The sequence below is a fragment of the Ornithorhynchus anatinus genome, chromosome 2 (assembly GCF_004115215.2).
Source record: "Ornithorhynchus anatinus isolate Pmale09 chromosome 2, mOrnAna1.pri.v4, whole genome shotgun sequence".
Classification (NCBI taxonomy): domain Eukaryota; kingdom Metazoa; phylum Chordata; class Mammalia; order Monotremata; family Ornithorhynchidae; genus Ornithorhynchus; species Ornithorhynchus anatinus.
Genome location: NC_041729.1, coordinates 103,378,291 through 103,398,202, shown reverse-complemented (window position 1 = coordinate 103,398,202; position 19,912 = coordinate 103,378,291). Strand labels below are relative to the sequence as shown.

At 45.9% G+C, this 19,912-nt stretch overlaps 1 long non-coding RNA gene and 1 other non-coding gene across 2 annotated transcripts in view; one reads left to right on the top strand and one right to left on the bottom strand.

Annotated features, from left to right (window-relative positions):
• The window catches only part of LOC120639043, a 62,522-nt gene that overhangs the window by 21,524 nt on the left and 21,086 nt on the right, over positions 1-19,912 (top strand). The gene's annotated exons all lie outside the window — the stretch shown is intronic.
• Positions 17,875-17,944, bottom strand: TRNAG-GCC. The gene has a single exon. It is a non-coding gene; the product is annotated as a tRNA-Gly (tRNA).

The following is a 19,912-nucleotide window of genomic DNA, read 5'->3' as shown; positions in this document are numbered from 1 at the left end:
ATATAACAGAGAGGTTAGGCCCATTCTCTGCCCCCAGTGAGCTGACAGTCTAGAAGATAAGTTTACAGAACATGGTCCCTTGTCTGTAAAGAGCTTGCAATCTAATTGAGGAGACAGGCAGACAGAAATTACTGATAAATAGTGGGAGCAGGAAAAAGCGAGCCAGATTTTGATTTCCCAAAGATTTAATAGGAGACTTATCTGAACTAGCCTCAGTGCCGAAAGCTGATGTTTGGGCATCCGCTGGAATTGCATGTCTTAATTATGTCTGTAATTAATCTTACTCAGCCAGGCCCTCCAGAAAACAAATATTTAGCTAGTGTTTGTTGTTGTTTGCTGGGCAGCTGTACCATTTCTGGAAGGAAGAAAGCTTTCAGAAAGGCTAGACACTCGATACATGACCGCTCATTTTGCTGGGAACATAATTTTCCTCTCACATCAGGGGAGTTCCTCCTTGCCTCCCCCACCAAACTGTAAGCTCCTTGTGGACAAGGAATCGTGTCTACCCACTCTGCTGTATTATACTTTCCCTAGAGCACAGACTTGGGAGTCAGAGGTCATGGGTTCTGATCCTTGCTCCGCCACTTGTCAGCTATGTGACTTTGGGTGAGTCACTTAACTTCTCTATGCCTCAGTTACCTCATCTGTAAAATGGGGATTAAGACTGTGAGCCCCACGCGGGACAGCCTGATTACCTTGTATCTACCCCAGCTCTTAGAACAGTGCTTGGCACACAGTAAGAGCTCAATATTATTGTTACTGCTTAGTATGTTGCTCTGCACACAGTAAGCGTCCAATACTTACCATTGCTTGCTTGCTTGACTGCTTTCAGTTCCTCGCTATTTCTGATCTAGTCTTTTCAATTCCTTTTAGTCTGAGCTATCGTTCTAGTTGGATCAAGCCACATGGTGAAGTGGTCTCTCAAGTTGCAGTCTAAGAATCACTCAGGGTAGAAGTCAGCAAGTGTTGGAGGGTGTGAGCCGAGTATAACAGATGGTTCCTCTCTCCTCCATTTTTGTGTGATGACGGGGAAGAAGGATGGATTGAAGCACTGGAGGTGTTTCCCGCTTTCCTTTTCCTTTTTCCAAAAGCAAATTGCTGATATGGCAAGGTACAGGGCAGTTTGGATTCCAGGTTGAATAAAACCAGTTTGTCCTGTTGCATTTGACTCTGAAACTCCTCCACACTAGTCTCCCAAAGAGATGCTTAACCTTCAGAGATCAATTGAACAATTACATTAATCGGGCCCTTACGTGCAAGACATTGTACTAAGCGCTTGGGAGAGTACAACAGATTTAGACACTTTCCCTGCCCATAACAAGTTTACAGTCTAGAGGGGGAGACGGACAGTAATATGAATAAATTTATAATATATAATTTCAAGATATGAACATAGATGTTGTGGGTTTGAGGGTCACAGATTCAAGTATATAGAAGACTCAGAAGGTAGAGGAAACCTGGGAGAGGAAGACTTAACCGGGAAAGACCTTCTGGAGAAGATGTCATCTTAACGACGCTTTGAAGGAGGAGGAAAGTGGTGGTCTCACATATATGGAGGGGGAGGGAATTCCAGTCTAGGGGGAGGATGTGGGGAAGGAGTCAGCAGCAAGATAGACGAGATTGTGTCACAGAGAGTACGCTGGCGCTAGAGGAGTGGAGTGTGAGGGCTGGGCCGTAGTAGATTAAGGTAGGATGGGGTAAGGTGATCGAGTGCTTAAAGCTTAAAGTAAATGGTAAGAAGTTTCTGCTAGATATGGAAATGGATGGATGGCCATTGGAGGTTATTAAACATCTCCTGAGAAGCTTGTAAGACTTAAATTTGGGAGGGAAACCGAAATCTATGTTAATATATTATTTTCATAGTAGTCAGCACTTACTGTGTGCTAAGTACTATGCTGAGCCCTAGGATAGATACAAGACAAGCGGACAGGACATAGGCCCTGTTTCACATGGGGCCCACAGTCTGAGAACAAGGGAGAGCAGAGATCTTAACCTAATTTTACACATGAGAAAAATGAGGTACAGAATGGTTAATTGACTTGGGAAGGGAATATGTCTGTTTACGGTTATATCGTACTCTCCCAAGTGATCAGTTATAGTGCTTTGCACACAGTAAGTGCTCAATAAATATGATTGGATGAATGAATGAATGAATGACTTGCCCAGGGTCACATAGCAAACAAGCAGCCCAGTTGATAGTAGAACTCAAGTTTCCTGTTACTAGCCCCTTGCTCTTTGCACTAGACCTTAAAGCAGTGAACTGCAAAATGAAGCTGGAGGGAAAGCTGTCCAGATGCGCTCTCTCTCTCTCTTGTCATCTTTTTCCTTGACTCTATTCTTCCCCCTGACTCTATTTACTCTATTGCCATTGTTCTTGTCTGTCCATCTCCCCCGATTAGACCGTAAGCCCGTCAAACGGCAGGGACTGTCAATATCTGTTGCCGACTTGCTCATCCCAAGCGCTTAGTACAGTGCTCTGCACATAGTAAGCGCTCAATAAATACTATTGAATGAATCTTTTTCCTCTCTCTCTTCTCCAGGATCACAGATAGAAAAGCCACGTGGTAGGGATTTTTTTGACTGAATATCTATTTCTCATTCATTCAGTAGTATTTATTGAGCGCTTACTATGTGCAGAGCACTGTATTATGTGCTTGGAATGTACAATTCGGCAACAGAGACAATCCCTGCCCAGTGATGGGCTCACAGTCTAATGGTGGGGGCGGGGGGGGGATAGTTTGTTAATTCTCCTTTCCCCAATCAGGTGGCTGGGTGAATGATGTAGACGGTAGCATCCAGCACCCTTTGGTCTTCAACACTGTACAGTCTGTTTGGGGATGCTCAAAGTGAATACAGAGATATTTTGCTCTGTGGTACTAGATTGCACACTTATCCAAACTAGCCATCTTATAGCATGTACTATAAGACGTATATGTTAGGGAAGCAGCATGGCTCAGTGGAAAGACCCCGGGCTTTGGAGTCAGAGGTCACGGGTTCGAATCCCGGCTCTGCCACTTGTCAGCTGTGTGACTGTGGGCGAGTCACTTTGCATCTCTGTGCCTCAGTTACCTCATCTGTAAAATGGGGATTAACTGTGAGCCTCATGTGGGACAATCTGATTACCCTGTATCTACCCCAGCGCTTAGAACAGTGCTCTGCACATAGTAAGCGCTTAACAAATACCAACATTATTATGTACTGTGGGTATGAGGGTTGGGTGAGAGTGTTATATGTTATATATGTTATATGTCACTGAAAAATGTAAGTATATTATACTTGTAAGTATATAAATATGGCTTACTATATGCCAGACACTGTACTAAATGCTGGGATGAAACGAGCAAATTGGGGTGGAGACAGTCCCTGTCCTACTTGGGGCTCCCAGTCTCAGTCCCCATTTTGCAGATGAGGTAACTGAGGCCCAGGGAAGTGACTTGCCCAGAATCACGCAGCAGCCAAGTGGCGGAGCCAGGAATAGAAACCAGGTCCTCCATCTCCCAGGGCTGTACTCTTTCCACTAGGCCATTGCTGCTGCACTTTACCTCATCTGTAAAGTGGGGATTAAAAGTGTAAGCTCCATGTGGGACAGGGACTGTATCCAACCTAGTTTTCTTTCATTCTTTCGATCTTATTTACTGAGTGCTTACTGTGTGCAGAGCACTGTACTAAGTGCTTGCGGGAGTACAATGCAAAAATAAATAGGCACATTCTCTTCCCACGATGAGGTTATAGTCTAGAGGGCGGGGAGACAGACATTAATATGAATATATAAACTACGGATATGTACATGGGTGCTGTGAGGTTGGGAGGGGTGAAGAACAAAGGGAGCAAGTCAGGGAGATGCAGAAGGGAGTGGGAGAGGAGGAAAGGGACACTTAGGGAAGGCCTCTTGGAGGAGATGTGCCTTCAGTAAGGCTTTGAAGGCGGGGTTGGGAGAGTAATTGATGGATTTGAGAAAGGACAGCATTCCAGGTCAGTGTCAGGATGTGGGTGAGTGGTCAGCAGTAAGAAGGTTAGTATTAGAACAATAATAATAATAATAATGTTGGCGTTTGTTAAGCGCTTACTATGTGCAGAGCACTGTTCTAAGCGCTGGGGGAGAGACAGGGTAATCGGGTTGTCCCACGTGAGGCTCACAGTTAATCCCCATTTTACAGATGAGGGAACTGAGGCACAGAGAAGTGAAGTGACTTGCCCACAGTCACACAGCTGACGAGTGAGAGTGAAGTGTGTGGGCCGGGTTGGAGTAGGAGAGCAGTGGGGTGAGGTAGGGGGCAAGGTGATTAAGTGCTTCTAAGCCAATGGCGAGGAGTTTGGACTTGGATGGGAAACAACTGGAGATCAAATCTTGATATACTGTGGGAAAAATGAGAAAGTCATGGAGGGGGCAGGAGGAGTGAGGGGCTGGAGAGGAACTGGGGAGATTTTAGGCAAACCCCGCTTGATGGTTTTAATCTTATCAAATGTAGGGTCAGGTCATTGGGAAAAGACATAGAGGGTGGGGAGACAGGGAGTTTAAGGAGGGAGTTAAATGTCTGAAACAGCTGCAAAAGGCAGTGGGATGGGAGTCAGTAAGGATGGAAAAGTACCGTTGGCAGAGGAGATGTCAGAATTGAAGCAGGTAGGAATGAATTTGAGGTGATCAAGGTCATCAAGGTGTCTGGATTCCTGCCAGTAGTGCTCCACAGCTCATGCACAGGAGCGCAGGAAGCATTCTGTGGAGGTGAGCCAGGGTGGTGGGTTAGTGGTACAAGATCAGCAGAGGACAGGGGAGCAAGGGAGCTGAGGTCAGTGGAGAGGGTGGTGTTGAGGATAGAGATTTGTGTCAAGAGAAAGGGTATGGAGAACAAATGGGGCACGATGAATTTAGAGAATTAGAGAGGGTCAAAAGATCCGAGGTGTCTGTGGGAGAACAGGACAGATTCGTGGGAAGGCCGTGTGTGGCTGAGAAGCTGGGGAGGAAAATGTGATCGGGTAGAAGAATTGAACTGGGGACAGTAGTGACTGTACAATGACTGGAGATGACGAGATTCCAGCACCAGAAAACTGGTTGGCAACAAAGCCCTCATTCATGGTGTCTGGATTAACGGGATTGTGAGACGGTCAGCAGGGACTGTCTATTGTTGTATCGTACTCTCCCACGTTCTTAGTACAGTGCTGTGCACACAGCCCCCAGTAAATATGGTTGACTATTTAAACAGTTCTTTCTTCTGGGATTTAGAAAGGCTATCACTTCCCTGGGGATCGACCCACAAACCTCTCTACTAGGCAGAGATGCCAACCTGACCTCAGCTTGTCTGGGAAATGCTCCTTTGGGGAGAGATTGGGGCCCCATTGCTCTTCCTCTGGTGTCACCAGATGGCATGCTGGACTGGGCCAGACCCACAGGGAAAATTGCTTCCCCCTCTCAGACTCCAAATCATATCTCCAAAGCTCTCAATCTCTTATCAATTGGGAGCTGTGACTGGCTAGGAGCTGGACAAATATCCATCCCTGTATTGCCTGTTGTAAAAAGCAAATACAAAGAGAAACTCCTCCCCATTGGCTTTAAAGCAGTCAGTCACCTTGTCCCCTTCTACTTCACCTCACTACTCTACTACTATAACCCAGCCCACACACTTTGTTCCTCTAATGCTAACCTTCTCGCTGTACCTTATTGTCATCTATCTTGCTTCCGACTTCTTGCCCTCATCCTACCTCTGGCCTGGAACGCCTTCCCTCCTCATATCTGACTGATAATTATTCCACCCTCCCCCCCCCCCCCAACCCGCTTCACAGGCTTATTGAAGGCACATCTCCTCCAAGAGGGCTTCCCTGACTAAGCCATCTTTTCTTTTTCTTCAATTCCCTTCTGCACTGCCCTAATTTGCTCCATTTATTCATCCCTGCTCCCAGCCCCACAGCACTAATGTACATATCTTTAATTTATTCATTTATATTAATGTTCGCCTCCCCGTCTAGACTGTGAGCTCACTGTGATAAGGGGATATGTCTGTTATATTGTACTCTCCCAAATGCTTAATACAGTGCTCTGCACAAGTAATCACTCAATAAATACGATTGACAAGGAAAGAGGGAGAAAGAATACCCAACAGGAATCCAAGTAGTGGATGTTTTTGCCTTCAGTGATAAAATATGCTGGGCTCTTTGCCTTCCCGGTGTTTCTTTAAGCCTATTTTATTTAGAATGATCCTTTTTTTCCATCTGGTAGAGTTTCCCCATAAAAAATAATGATGGAAAAGTATTGTTGGGCAGAGGAGACGTCAGAATTGAAGCAGGTGAGGATGTATTTGAGATGGATTTCTGCCAGCAGAGCTCCACACTCATGCATAGGAGTGGAGGAAGCGTTCTTTGGAGGTAATCCAGTTTGTGGATTAGTATTTCGAGATCACTGGAGGGCAGTGCTGAGGGTGGTGTTTTGTGGGTCAAGAGAAATTATTATTATTACTATCTTTATTGTATTAAGTACTCACCATGTGTCAAGCACTGTTTTAAGCACTGGGGTAGACTCTAGTTGATCGGGTTTGACGAAAGCCCTGTCCCACATGGGGCTCACAGACTAAATCCCTCTTTTTCACGGGTAATCTCTAGGGTAGGTAGCTTATTGTTTTCTATAATAATAATTCTGGTATTTGTTAAACTCTATGTGGCAGGCACTGTGCTAAGCTCTGGGGTGGATACAAGCAACTTAGGTTGGACACAATCCCTGTCCAACATGGGGCTCTCAGTCTCAATCCTCATTTTACAGATGAGGTAATTGAGACCCAGAGAAGTGAAATGACTTGCCCAAGGTCCCAGAGCAGACAATCGGAGGAGCCAGGATTAGAACACATCACCTTCCGACTCCGGGGCCCAAGCTCTTTGCACTAAGCCATGCTGCTTTTTAAAAATGATCTCGTGGCCTGAACCCTCTTACCCAGAAATAAGGAGGTCGGTATGCAAATTTTAGAGAAATATTCATTCATCCAATTGTATTTGAGTGTTTACAGCACTGTAATAAACAATTGGAAAGTACAATTCAGCAACAGAGAGAGACAATCCCTGCCGCAACGGGCTCACGGTTTAGAAGGGGGGAGACAGCAAAACAAGTAAACAGGCATCAATATAAATTGAAATATAGAGATATACACATCAAAACAAGTAAGCAGGCATTAATTTAAATAAATAGAATTATAGCTATGTGTATATATATATATACACAAGTGCTGTGGGGCGGGGAGGGAGGGTGCGTCTCTGGGCCAAAAGGATGTTGAATTGATTCAGCCAGTAGGAAGCAACAACCTGCCCACCCGCAAAAATAACCTCTGTTACAGGGGAGATCTTTGCACTCTAAAGTCAGTGTCCATGGGGTGGAGTAATTGATCTAGAAAGTGAATTCTCATCAACCTACTTCAATACAACCAATTCCGTTCCAAAAGTGACCATGAGCTAAAGTCTCCACTGGACTTTGAATCTCTCAGAAACCCCTACAGCGGTAGCGTTGACCGTTAAAGACCCGAACCTGTTAGAAAGCAAACCAAGATCGGGGATGGATTTAGGGGGTAGAAAATTAAATGTTCGGGACTTAACCCCAGATGAATTTCACTGGAGAGGCCACCTGGCCTAGTGGAGAGACCCTAGACCTGGTTCTAATCCCGGCTCTGCCCCCTTCTTGCTGGATTATCATGGGTGAATTCATTCAATAGTATTTATTGAGCACTTACTAGGTGCAGAGCACTGTACTAAGCGCTTGGAATGTACAATTCGAATCACATAAATGCTCTGTGTCTCAGTTTCCTCCTCCATAAAATGGGGATAAGCTACCTGGTTTTCCTCTCTCTTGGACTGTGAGCCCCATGTGGAACAGGGACTGTGTCTGATCGGATTGTCTCGTAACTACACCGCTACTCAGAATAGTAAAAGCTTAAAAAAATACCAGAAAAAATGTCTGTTTTTCTCCATGTCCCACCCTTGGAAGCCAGGTGAGTGACTTGACTGGCCCAGACAGGGGAGATAGGCTGCCTCCCCAGTCAGGAAACCAGTCCCGGGAAAAGAAATTCTGGCCAAGCGCTAGGTTCCTCGGGAAGCTGAAACGGGCATGAAAAATGCTTTGGTACGAAAAGCTCATTAATATTTGATTACGGTTTCTAACCCGGCCCATTAGCACCGTCATAATGCTCGCCATGATAAGCAACACCGCGGTTCACTACTGAGAGGACTCTGGGTCTCATTATTTCCGAGAACAGTGATGAATCACTCATATTCATTTGGCGGGCGTCTAGCCTTAGGCCAATTAGCCCTCTCCAAATAGCAGAAACATTTATCCTTCAAAACAGAGCATGACTGGGGCCTGGCAGTCCTTGCTATTAGTCCCAAAGCCACAGGCGGTTTTGCAAATCATTCCTTGGTCAGGGCCTGGGGGTGGGAGGAGACTTATGGTATAGTGGATAGAGCACGGGCCCGGGACTCAGAAGGTCGTGGGTTCCACTCCCGCCTCCTCCACTTTTCTGCTGTTGACCTTCGGCAAGTCACCTCACTTCTCTGGGCCTCGGTCACCTCATCTGTAAAATGGGGGTTGAGACTGTGAGCCCCATAGAGGAAAGAGGCTATGTCTCATCCAATTTGTTTATATCCACTCCAGAGCTTAGTGCAGAGCTTGGTACAAAGTAAACACTTAACAATTACTACAGTTGTTATTATTATTAGGGATTTGTGGCAAATAACGATAGTCATGACTGTGGTATTTGTAAAGCGCTTACTACGTGCCAAGCGCTGTACTAAGCAGTGGGGTTGGATACATCGTAATCAGGGCAGGCACAGTCCCTGTCCCGCATCGGACTCACAGTTTAAGTGGGAGGTAGAATAGGTATTTCATCCCCGTTTTACAGGTGGAAAAAACTGAGGCCCAGAGAAATGGCGTGTCTTGCCCAAAGTCACACAGCAATTGATCAGTTTGTTGTCTGTCTCCCCCGTCTAGACTGTGAGCCTGTTGTTGGGCAGGGATCGTCTCTATCTGTTGCCGACTTGTACATTCGAAACGCTTAGTACAGTGTTCTGCACATAGTAAGCGTTCAAGAAATACGATTGAATGAATCAGTGGTTATTGTGTGCGGAGCTTGGGAGAGTACAATAGAACAGAGCTGATAGACACCTTCCCCTGCCCACAAAAAGCTTACAGCCTAGAGGGGGAGAGCAAGTGGCAGAGCTGGGATTAGAACCCAGGTCCTCTGACTCCTTTGCCCGTGTTTCTTTTTTTTTCCATTAGGTCACCCTTCTTCGCAAAGGAGGTTAGCTCTAGAGTAGCCAAGAAACAAAATGTAGTGGAACAGGAAAAGGTAGAAGGCGGCAGATAGATGAGAGGGAGTTGTACGGTGGAGAGCCTCATTGGGGAAATGAGGGAGCTAGAGAGGCTCCTTTATCCCCAGATGTGGTGATTTTTTTGTATTCCCCTACCTGATATCGAGAAGCAGCCTGGCTCAGTGGAAAGAGCCCGGGCTTGGGAGTCAGAGGTCATGGGTTCGAATCCCGGCTCTGCCACTTGTCAGCTGTGTGACTGTGGGCAAGTCACTTAGCTTCTCTGTGCCTCTGTTACCTCATCTGTAAAATGGGGATTAACTGTGGGCCTCACATGGGACAACCTGATTACCCTGTATCTGTCGCAGCACTTAGAACAGTGCTCTGCACATAGTAAGCGCTTAACAAATACCAACTTTATTATTATTATTACCTACCTGCCCTGTTAGAAAATCCATCTGGCTTGCAAAAGGCCCATTCTCTGGATTCACAGAGGTGAGTCCTGCCTGGGGGACTGAGCGGTTTTAGAAAACAGCCTGTGTTAGAGCTGAACTTTACTGTGTTACTCTTCTACTCCATATAATAATTTTAATAATAATTATGATATCCATTAAGCGCTTACTTTGTGCCGGGGCGCTGGGGTGGATACAGACAAGTCGGGTTGGACACAGTCCCTGCTCCCTGTGGGGCTCACGGTCTCAGTCCCTATTTTACAGATGAGGGAACTGAGGCACAGAGAAGTGAAGTGACTGGCCTCTGGCTAACTCTGCTGTGGGCCAGAGGTGGTGACTGAATCAATGTTCTTATGCCTTTCCCCAAAGCTCAGTATTGGAGAAATGTACAGACTACAGGAATTGGAGTGGAGTATGCACTGGAAAAAATTTCTGGCTTATAAAAATGTGGAACAAGAGTTGGGTGTCATCAGTGTACACAACCTAATAATTAAACACAAGGCCATCTCCAACCTACTGATCATATTGTTCAGCCAATTTATATTAATGTCTGTTTTCCTCTCTTGACTGTAAGCTCAGGGTGGGCAGGGAGCGTGTCTGTGATATTGTTGCATTGTACTCTCTCAAGCAGTTAGTACAGTGCTCTGCACACAGTAAGTGCTCAAAAAATACAATTGACTGACTCCACTGAGAATGTCCTTTTATTTATTCTGAATCGAGCCTCTCCCTCCCAGAAGCAGCATGGCATAGTGGATAGAGCACAGGCTTGGGGGTCAGAAGGTCGTGGGTTCTCATCCCGGCTCTGCCACTTATCTGCTGCGTGACCTTGGGCAAGTCGCTTTGCTTCTCTGTGCCTCAGTTACCTCATCTGTTAAATGGAGATAGAGAATGTGAGCGCCCCGGGGACAGGGACTGTGTTCAACCGGATCTGAGCCCATTGTGGGCAGGGATTGTCTCTCTTTGTTGCTGAATTGTATTTTCCAAGTGCTTAGTATAGTGCTCTACCCACATTAAGTGCTCAATAAATACGACTGAATGACAGATGCTTGTATCCACCCCAGAGCTTAGTCCAGTGCCCGGCACACATTAAGCTCTAACAAATACCACAGTTATCATCATTGTCATTTAAACTCCTCCTTCAAACCCCTCTCCCCACCCGCTGAAGGTCTCACCCTGTCTGCCATCCCCTCAGGCACCTCGGCTTTCGTGGAGTTGCCTGTTCGTTATTTGTAATTGATTTCTCCACCTGGTTTATTATTCCTATCGACTCGTACTTTTAACTACAGCATATATGCCAATTTATATTGGCTTGTCTCTTCCAGGAGTCTGTGAACTCGGTCTGTGTCCCAGTAGGTGTACGTTGGCATGGATATGAGGCTACCAGTGGCCCCCAACTCAAACCACTGGCCCTGGGGGCAGGCTCTCAATCCCCAAGTTCATGTCACTGTATCAAGATGTTGATCCGTCTGTTATCATGGGAAAGTGCATCATCATGTCCTTAAGGGTATGATTCGCACCTCATATCTGGTGGGTTCCTCAAGGACCTCATGTAGTGTTACAATAATAATAAAAGTAATAATACATGGTATTTGTTAAATACTTACTATGTGCCAGGCACTTTACTAAGTGCTGGGATAAATAAAAGCTCTCTAGGGGTGTTAAAGCCCACTGCTCTACAGTATCACTGTTGGTGAACAGCAAACACGGATTTCACCAGTCAAGAGGTGAACAGATTACTTTATTACCACATAATGAATCCTGTTTTTCCTTTAATTGTAAATTTAAGATGGGGATTCACCAATAGTGTTTGCATTTTAGCATCTGTTCTTTTCCCCTAGTCCTTTCTCTACTTTTGAGTGAAGGTTGTGAATAATTAAGCTGAGTTTTGAAAATTAGGGCAGCAGCATAGCAGAGGGAGGGAGTCTAGGGAACACAAATGCAGGCATGCTAATGGGACAGATTTTTCAGAGCTTGATGTGGATAAAGAATGATGGAATCAATCAATTGGTAGTATTTATTGAGTGCTTCCTGTGTAGAAGAATAAAGGAACGTAGTTTTCATAATATGGATATTAATTTCTTGGATAGTGAAACTTATGTAGTACACTGTAGCTCTGCCAAGGAATGCTGCTTCAGATCAAGCAGATCTTGTGGCAATCCTGTTATCAGAAGATCATTATAATTGCAAAGGGAATCAATAGCTGCTATTTAAAATTTGTTTTCTAGAAAATGACCTGAAGTGGTTGCAAGTTGGTGAGGGGGTAATGACTACTGGTAGGTGTCAGATAAAATGGAAGAGAAAATGTGAAAAACAAATAGTTCACTTTAAGTTTTATTGGGTTACAGCTTATTTTGAGCTTTATAAGACTTTTTTCATCTTCCCCCACCTCCTTGAATGTCACCCAGTGTGATAAGTCATGTAGGATTTCACATTTTAACTATCATCTTCTGAGCCTATTTTCCATGGAAACAATGACTGACACAACCCCATTTTTTGACAACTTGTGGGGTGGGGAGAGAGTCTGCAGGAACACAACTACAGTGTTGTTGGAGAAATAACTTTTCAGGAATCCCAAGAGGATGCTTTTGGGTTCATAGTTTCTTCTGGGGTGGAACTCCAACTGCTCTAGAAGTTTAGAAATTTAAATGAGGAGACTGGCCATGGTGAGAGAGAAGAATTCCAGGACCGAAAATCAGAAAATCATTTGCCAAAATCCTCAGGGCAGAAAGATCCCATTTAGTCCCTATATTTCATGTTTGAATCAAGGACCCTTGAATTCTCTCATCCTTTTCCTGTCCTCTTCCGGCTGGTTTGTCCACGAATACCTGTTCCCGGGAAAACCTATTACAAAGTGAAGAGGAATGCAAAGAAGAGTTTTAGATTGCTGTTCAGATTTCTCTCTGCCTTTGCTTGAGCCAGGGTCTGGTGCTGAATTTTCAAGGTAGCTTGGATTCAGCTATGAATGAGTACCTAGTATGTACAGAGCACTGTACTGGGTGCCTACTGGGTAAGGAGCATTGTATCATATACATTACCGTGTGTAGAGCAAGGTACTGGGAGTCTACTGTAAACCCCCCAAGGAGAAAAACTTTGGCTTTAAAATCTGGAGCCCGGGGTGTTAGATGGGATCCTACCTGCTGGGGCTATGTCATGATTGGTAAAATTTTCTAACTGAAGATAATTCATAACAATTGTGGTATTTGTGAAACATGTACTGTGTGCCAAGCTGTTCTAAGCACTGGGGTGGATACAAGTAAATCAGATTGGACTCAGTCCCTCTCCCACATGGGGCTCACAGAGTCAATCCTCATTTTACAGATAAAGTAACGGAGGCAAAGAGAAGTTGACTTGCCCGACGACGTACAGCAGACAAGTAAAAGAGCCGGGATTAGAATCCATGACCGTCTGACTCCCAGGCTTCTGCTCTATTCAGTAAGCCATGCGGTCACAGACTGTCTCCGTCCCAAACAGGGCTCACAGTCTAAGTAGGATAGAACAGGTATTGAATCCCCATTTTATGAATGAGGTAACTGAGGCATAGAGAAGTGAGGAGACTTGCCCTAGGTCACCCAGAAGACTCATGGCAGAGCTGGGATTAGAACCCATGACCTTCTAACTCCCGAACCCGTGCTCTTTCCACTGAGCCACACTGCACCCATAGCATCAGCGAACTGGAGGGTCGCGGTGAGAATCTGGAAAAATAATTGGCTCATGTGGGCTGCGAAATCCACAGTGGCTACCAAGACAATGGTCTGCTGGATCATGGTGCTTCAGCCCGTACTAGCAGTATGTTACAATCACTTCCTCATCCAAAGGTTTGCATTAAACAAGCTTTGGTGCTCTTAGCCTTGAGCTATAGCCCTGTCTGTCTACTCTCTTGATACTCTCTGTCCTCAAGAGAGAATATGACTTGTGGAAAGGAGAGGATGAGGATGATACCGAGCTAGTCTCTCTCACTGTAATCATTCCTTTTTAAAAAAAAAAAAATGGAACCTGTTATAATAATAATGTTGGTATTCGTTAAGCGCCTACTATGTACAGAGCACTGTTCTAAGCGCTGGGGTAGATACAGGGTCATCAGGTTGTCCCACGTGAGGCTCACAGTTAATCCCCATTTTACAGATGAGGAAACTGAGACCCAGAGAAGTGAAGTGACTTGCCCACAGTCACACAGCTGACCAATGGCACAGTCAAGATTCAAACCCATGACCTCTGACTCCCAAGCCCGGGCTCTTTCCACTGAGCCACGTACTTAATATGTGCCAGATGCTGCACTAAGTGTTGATAATTAGATTAGACACAGTCCCTGTCCCACTTGGGGTTCACAGTCTAAGTTTAATCTCCATTTTACAGATGAGGTAACTGAGACCAGAGAAGTTAAGTAACTTGCTCAGGGTCATACAGTAGACCGGTGGTGGAGCAGAGATTAGAACCCGGGGCCTCTGACTCCCAAGCCCACGCACGTTCTTCTAGACCTTAATAACGCTGTGCAGATTGTCACCCTGAAGTCTAAGGACTGAGGTTCAACCATCATTTCTGATGGGAGAATCTACCTCTGAGGGCAGAACACTGTAATGATTGCCTACTCTCTTCAGAACGCTATACTGGACACCTTCGGGTGACAGAGCATTGTATTGGGTACTTACTGTGCTGAACTGGATATTTGGGAAGCAGATAGAAGTAGTAGAAGATATATTCCTTGTCTATGAGAAGCTCACAGTCCAGTCAATAAGTCCATCAGTGCTATTTTTTGAGAACTTACTATGCACTATAGAGAGTACAATAACCGGTAGACATGTTCTCTGCCCACAGTGAGCTTAAAATTTAATGTGTTTGAACCCACAGTAATCTTCTCCAAAACCTAATGATAATTGTGGAATATTTTAGGCACTTACTATTTGTCCAGCACTGTGCTAAGTGCTGGACTGGATACAAGATAATTAGGTCCCACGTGAAGCTCACAGGGTAAGTAGAGGAATAATGTTGGTATTTGTTAAGCGCTTACTAGGTGCCGAGCACTGTTCTAAGCGCTGGGGGAGAAACAGGGTAATCAGGTTGTCCCACGTGGGGCTCACACACTTTTAATCCCCATTTTACAGATGAGGGAACTGAGGCACAGATGTTAAGTGACGTGCCCACAGTCACGCAGCTGACAAGTGGCAGAGCCGGGAGTCGACTCATGACCTCTGACTCCGAAGCCCAGGCTCTTTCCACTGAGCCATGCTGCTTCTCAAGAACAAGTAATGAATCCCCATTTTGCAGATGAGGTAACTGAGGTCCAGAGAAGATGTGACTTGCCCAAGGTCAGACAGCGAGTAAGTGGCACGCTTGTAAAACTAGCATACATGGCCTGATAGTGCCGGCTCTTGACGTTTTTCTTGAAGCGATGGAGAAGCATCTTAGCTGATTCAGATGGGCAATTCTCTCATTTATCATAAAATATATTTTTCTAATTATCCCACTTTCTTTTCCCCACCCTTCCTGGCCTATTAGAAGATGATCTTTCTTAACCTGCTGCTAAGTCTTTCCTTGAAATATCATTATTCACTGTAAAAACATTAACATCTCCCCCCCTTTTGCTTCCTCATCCCTGACCACGTTGACTGATCGGCTGTAGATTAAGAAACTATATTTAATCAGTTCGTTTGCATTTCATTTCCGGTAGGTTGAAGGAGACAGATGCTTAAATAAACGACTTCTTAAGATGGTTGCTTAAGTGGTTTCCTCTCTTCTCCTTCCCCCCCAGCTTTCCTGCTGTGGCAACAAGTATCTTATTAAATTACGGTTTAAAGTGGATGCTTAAAGTGGCTTTTTTTTTTTTTTTTTGGCCTCTTGAGCTACAAAGCTGGTAAAGAGTTAGTGACACGTTAAGGCGGTTGCTATATTTAGTGATCGTATTTTGTTCTTTTCATTGATGCCGAAGATGCGGGGTGGAGATCGAAGCCGTGACTGGGGTAGAAAATGCTTGGCGTGGCTCGATCCTTGATCCTGCTCCTCCGTCCCAGTAGATTGGAGGGCCCAGCTGTCACTGCTTTCATTAGGGTGAAAACTGTTTCTGCATTTAATTTTCCCTAAGCAATAGCTCTGGGATTGGTGGGGGAGGTGGGCAGGGTCACCATCTGTCTCAGGTGGTCACTAGGAAGAAGAAAGCAAGTGTACCCCTTCCTTTTTCACCCATTGGCTTCTTGATTTGTTTAGCGGTATTTACTGAGTGCCGACCTTGAGTGGGGACATGTATTGGTTGCCTATTTGCGTGAGAGGCAATGTATGCTGGAGAGTTTGCATGTGCCAGGAAAATACTGGAAAGGAAAATGTGAAGTTATAGCCCACCCTTTTTTCTATCTGTAATATCTATCTATAATATCTACAATATCTATAATATCTACAAGTCTATCACAGTAATCATTCATTCAATCGTATTTATCGAGCACTTACTGTGTGCAAAGCACCGAATTAAGCGCTTAACGCCACAGGTTTCCATCTGTGATCTCCTTGCTACATAATCCATATATAGAGAAGCTACATAGAGAAGCAGTGTGGCTCAGTGGAAAGAGCCCGGGCTTGGGAGTCAGAAGTCGTGGGTTCTAATCCCGGCTCTGGCCCTTGTCAGCTGTGGGACTTGGGGCAAGTCACTTAACTTCTCTGTGCTCAATTACCTCAACTGTAAAATGGGGATTACGAATGTGAGCCCCACGAGGGACACCCCGATTACCTTGTATCTCCCCCAGCGCTTAGAACAGTGCTTGGCACATAGTAAGGGCTTAACAAATGCCATCATCATTATTATAATCCGGGGCTTTTTACTAAGACTCGGTAACAGACGTCTACAGTAATAACAATAGTAATAATAATAATAGTACTTAGCAGTGGAAATAGATACGAGATAATCAGGTTGGACCCTATCCCTGTCCCACATGGGACTCACAGTCTAGAAGAGAGAAAGAACGAGGGATTGAATCCCCATTTCATAGATGGGGATGCTGAGGCACAGTGATGTTAACTGACTTGCTGACATAACACAGCAGTTATAGTGTTGGTATTTGTTAAGCGCTTACTCTGTGCAGAGCACTGTTCTAAGCGCTGGGGTAGATACGGGGTGATCAGGTTGTCCCCCGTGAGGCTCACGGGCTTCATCCCCATTTTACAGATGAGGTAACTGAGGCCCCGAGAAGTGAAGTGACTGGCCCAGAGTCACCCAGCTGCCAAGCGGCAGAGCCGGGATTCGAGCCCATGACCTCTGACTCCCAAGCCGGGGCTTTTTCCACTGAGCCACGCTGCTTCTCTAAGTTATGTGCCAAGTGATTCACAGCTCTGCCTCAGGAGGGGTGGGATTCATGATATTATGTTGAGGAATCTCGACCAGTGAGACAGCAGGATAACCATCACACACCGGGCAGGGAGCGTGTCTTGTTTATTATTGTATTGTACTCTCCCCAGCGCTTAGTACAGTGCTCTGTACAGAGTAAGGGTTCAGTAAATACAACTGACTGGCGAGTGCTTTTGTCGAAGGCAGAGAGCTCCAGTCTAGTGCTGTGCAGCCTGTAGAAACTCAGTAGAGTGCTTGGCAAACAGTGGACACCCAGAACTCTACTTTCCAGAAAGGTTCTCAGTATAGAACTCCCACTACAATGCTATGCAAGTGCTTGGGACAGTATAATAGAGGAAAAACATATAATAATAAGGAATAATTATGGTATTTAAGTGCTTACTGTGTGCCAGGTACTGTACTAAGCGTTGGGGTGGGGTACAAGCAGATTTGGTTGGACACAGTCCCTGTCCCACCTGGGGCTCACAGTCTCAATCCCCATTTTACAGATGAGGTCACTGAGGCCCACAGAAGTGAAGTAACCTGCCCAAGGTCACCCAGCAGACAGGTATATTATTATTATTTGTGGTAGTTGTTAAGCGCTTACTATGTGCAAAGCACTGTTCTAAGCGCTGGGGGATACAAGGTGATCAGGTTGTCCCACGTGGGGCTCACCGTTTTTTAATCCCCATTTGACAGATGAGGGAACTGAGGTACAGGGAAGTTAAGTGGCTTGCCCGAGGTCACACAGCTGACTAGCGGCGGAGCCGGGATTAGAACCCGTGACCTCTGACTCCCAAGCCCGCTCTCTTTCCGCTGAGCCACGCCGCTTAAAGGCTTCGATGCATTGGCCGGGAATCGAACCCAGGCCTCCCGCGTGGCAGGCGAGAGTCCTACCACTGAACCACCGACCTTCTGACTCCCGGGCCCGTGCTCTATCTCTTACGCCATGTGGCTTCTCATGATACCTGCCCTTGTGAAACTCACATTTTGATGGGAGTGATTTTTTTTTTTCTAATGGTATTTAAGCAGTTTGTTAGCCAGCTGTTGTACTAAGCACTGGAGTAGGTACAAGCCAATCTGGTCAGACACAGTCCGTATCCCACATGGGGCTCACCGTCTTAATCCCCTCTTTTAAGATGAGGTAACTGAGACCCAGAGAAGCGACTCACCCAAGGTCACCTAGCAAGCAAAGACAGAGGTTGGATTAGAACCCAGGTCCTTCCGATTCTCAGGTCCCTTCTCTGTCCACAGGAAGTGCTCGATAAACACGCTTGAGAAATCAGGCTTCCAGGCTCCCTGCCACCCTTCTTCTCGCCCATCTGCCCTCTCCCCTCGCTACTTTCCTGCCTATACTCTGCACTCCTTCGGAGCTCCCCTTGCTGAACTTTATGCTCTCTGTGTCCCACTTGATTGGCTTATAATAATGGTCCTTGAGCACTTACTGTGTGCCCAGTACTGTACTGAGTGCTCGGGTGGATACAAGCAAATAGGGTTAGACGTAGTCCCTGTCCCTGGTAGGGTTCACAGTCTCAATCCCCATTTTACAGATGAGGTAACGGAGGCACGGAGAGCGAAGGGACTTGCGTGGCTCGGTGGAAAGAGCCCGGGCTTGGGAGTCGGAGGTCGTGGGTTCGATCCCCGGCCCTGCCACGGGTCAGCTGCGTGACTGTGGGCAAGTCACTTCACTTTTCTGGGCCTCAGTTACCTCATCTGTAAAATGGGGATTAACTGTGAGCCCCACGTGGGACAACCTGATTACCCTGTATCCACCCCAGCGCTTAGAACGGTGCTCGGCACATAGTAAACGCTTAACAGATAGCAACGTTATTATTATTGCCCAAGGTCTCACAGGAGGCAAGTGGCAAAGCTGGGATTAGAACCCATGACCATCTGACTCCCAGCTCCAAGCCCTATCCACTACGCCGTGCTGCTTCTGGGCTTGCATCTACCTCAGCATGGGTTCGAATCCCGGCTCTGCCACTTGTCAGCTGTGTGACTGCGGGCGAGTCACTTGACTTCTCTGGGCCTCAGGTACCTCATCTGTAAAATGGGGATTAACTGTGAGCCTCACGTGGGACCACCTGATGACCCTGTATCTACCCCAGCGCTTAGAACAGTGCTCGGCGCATAGTAAGCGCTTAACAAATACCAACATTATTGTTATTAGTAGTAAGTACTTAACAGATGCCATTAAAAAAATCAGAGTTGGCAGACAAGTTCCCTGCTCTCTCAGAACCTCCAGTCTAGAGCACTCAGTAGACACTCAATACAGTGTTTTAGGCAATACTGTGTTCAGTCCATTCTGATGATGATGGTGGTGGATGAATGATGATGTTGATATTTGTTAAGCGCCTACTGTGTGCAGAGCATTGTTCTAAGCGCTGGGATAGATACAGGGTAATCAGGTTGTCCCACGTGAGGCTCACAGTCTTCATCCCCATTTTGCAGATGAGGTCACTGAGGCCCAGTGAAGTGACTCGCCCGCAGTCACACAGCTGACAAGTGGCAGAGCTGGGTTACGAACCCATGACCTCTGACTCCCAAGCCCGGGCTCTTTGCACTGAGCCACGCTGCTTCTCTAATGAAATGGATGAAAGGTCTAAGCGTATTTAATGGTTTCAAGTCTCACCATTCATTCATTCAATAGTATTTATTGAGCGCTTACTATGTGCAGAGCACTGTACTAAGCGCTTGGGATGAACAAGTCGGCAACAGATAGAGACGGTCCCTGCCGTTTGACGGGCTTACAGTCTAATCGGGGGAGACGGACAGACGAGAACAATGGCACTAAACAGCGTCAAGGGGAAGAACATCTCGTAAAAACCGATGGCAACTAAATAGAATCGAGGCGATGTACAATTCATTAACAAAATAAATA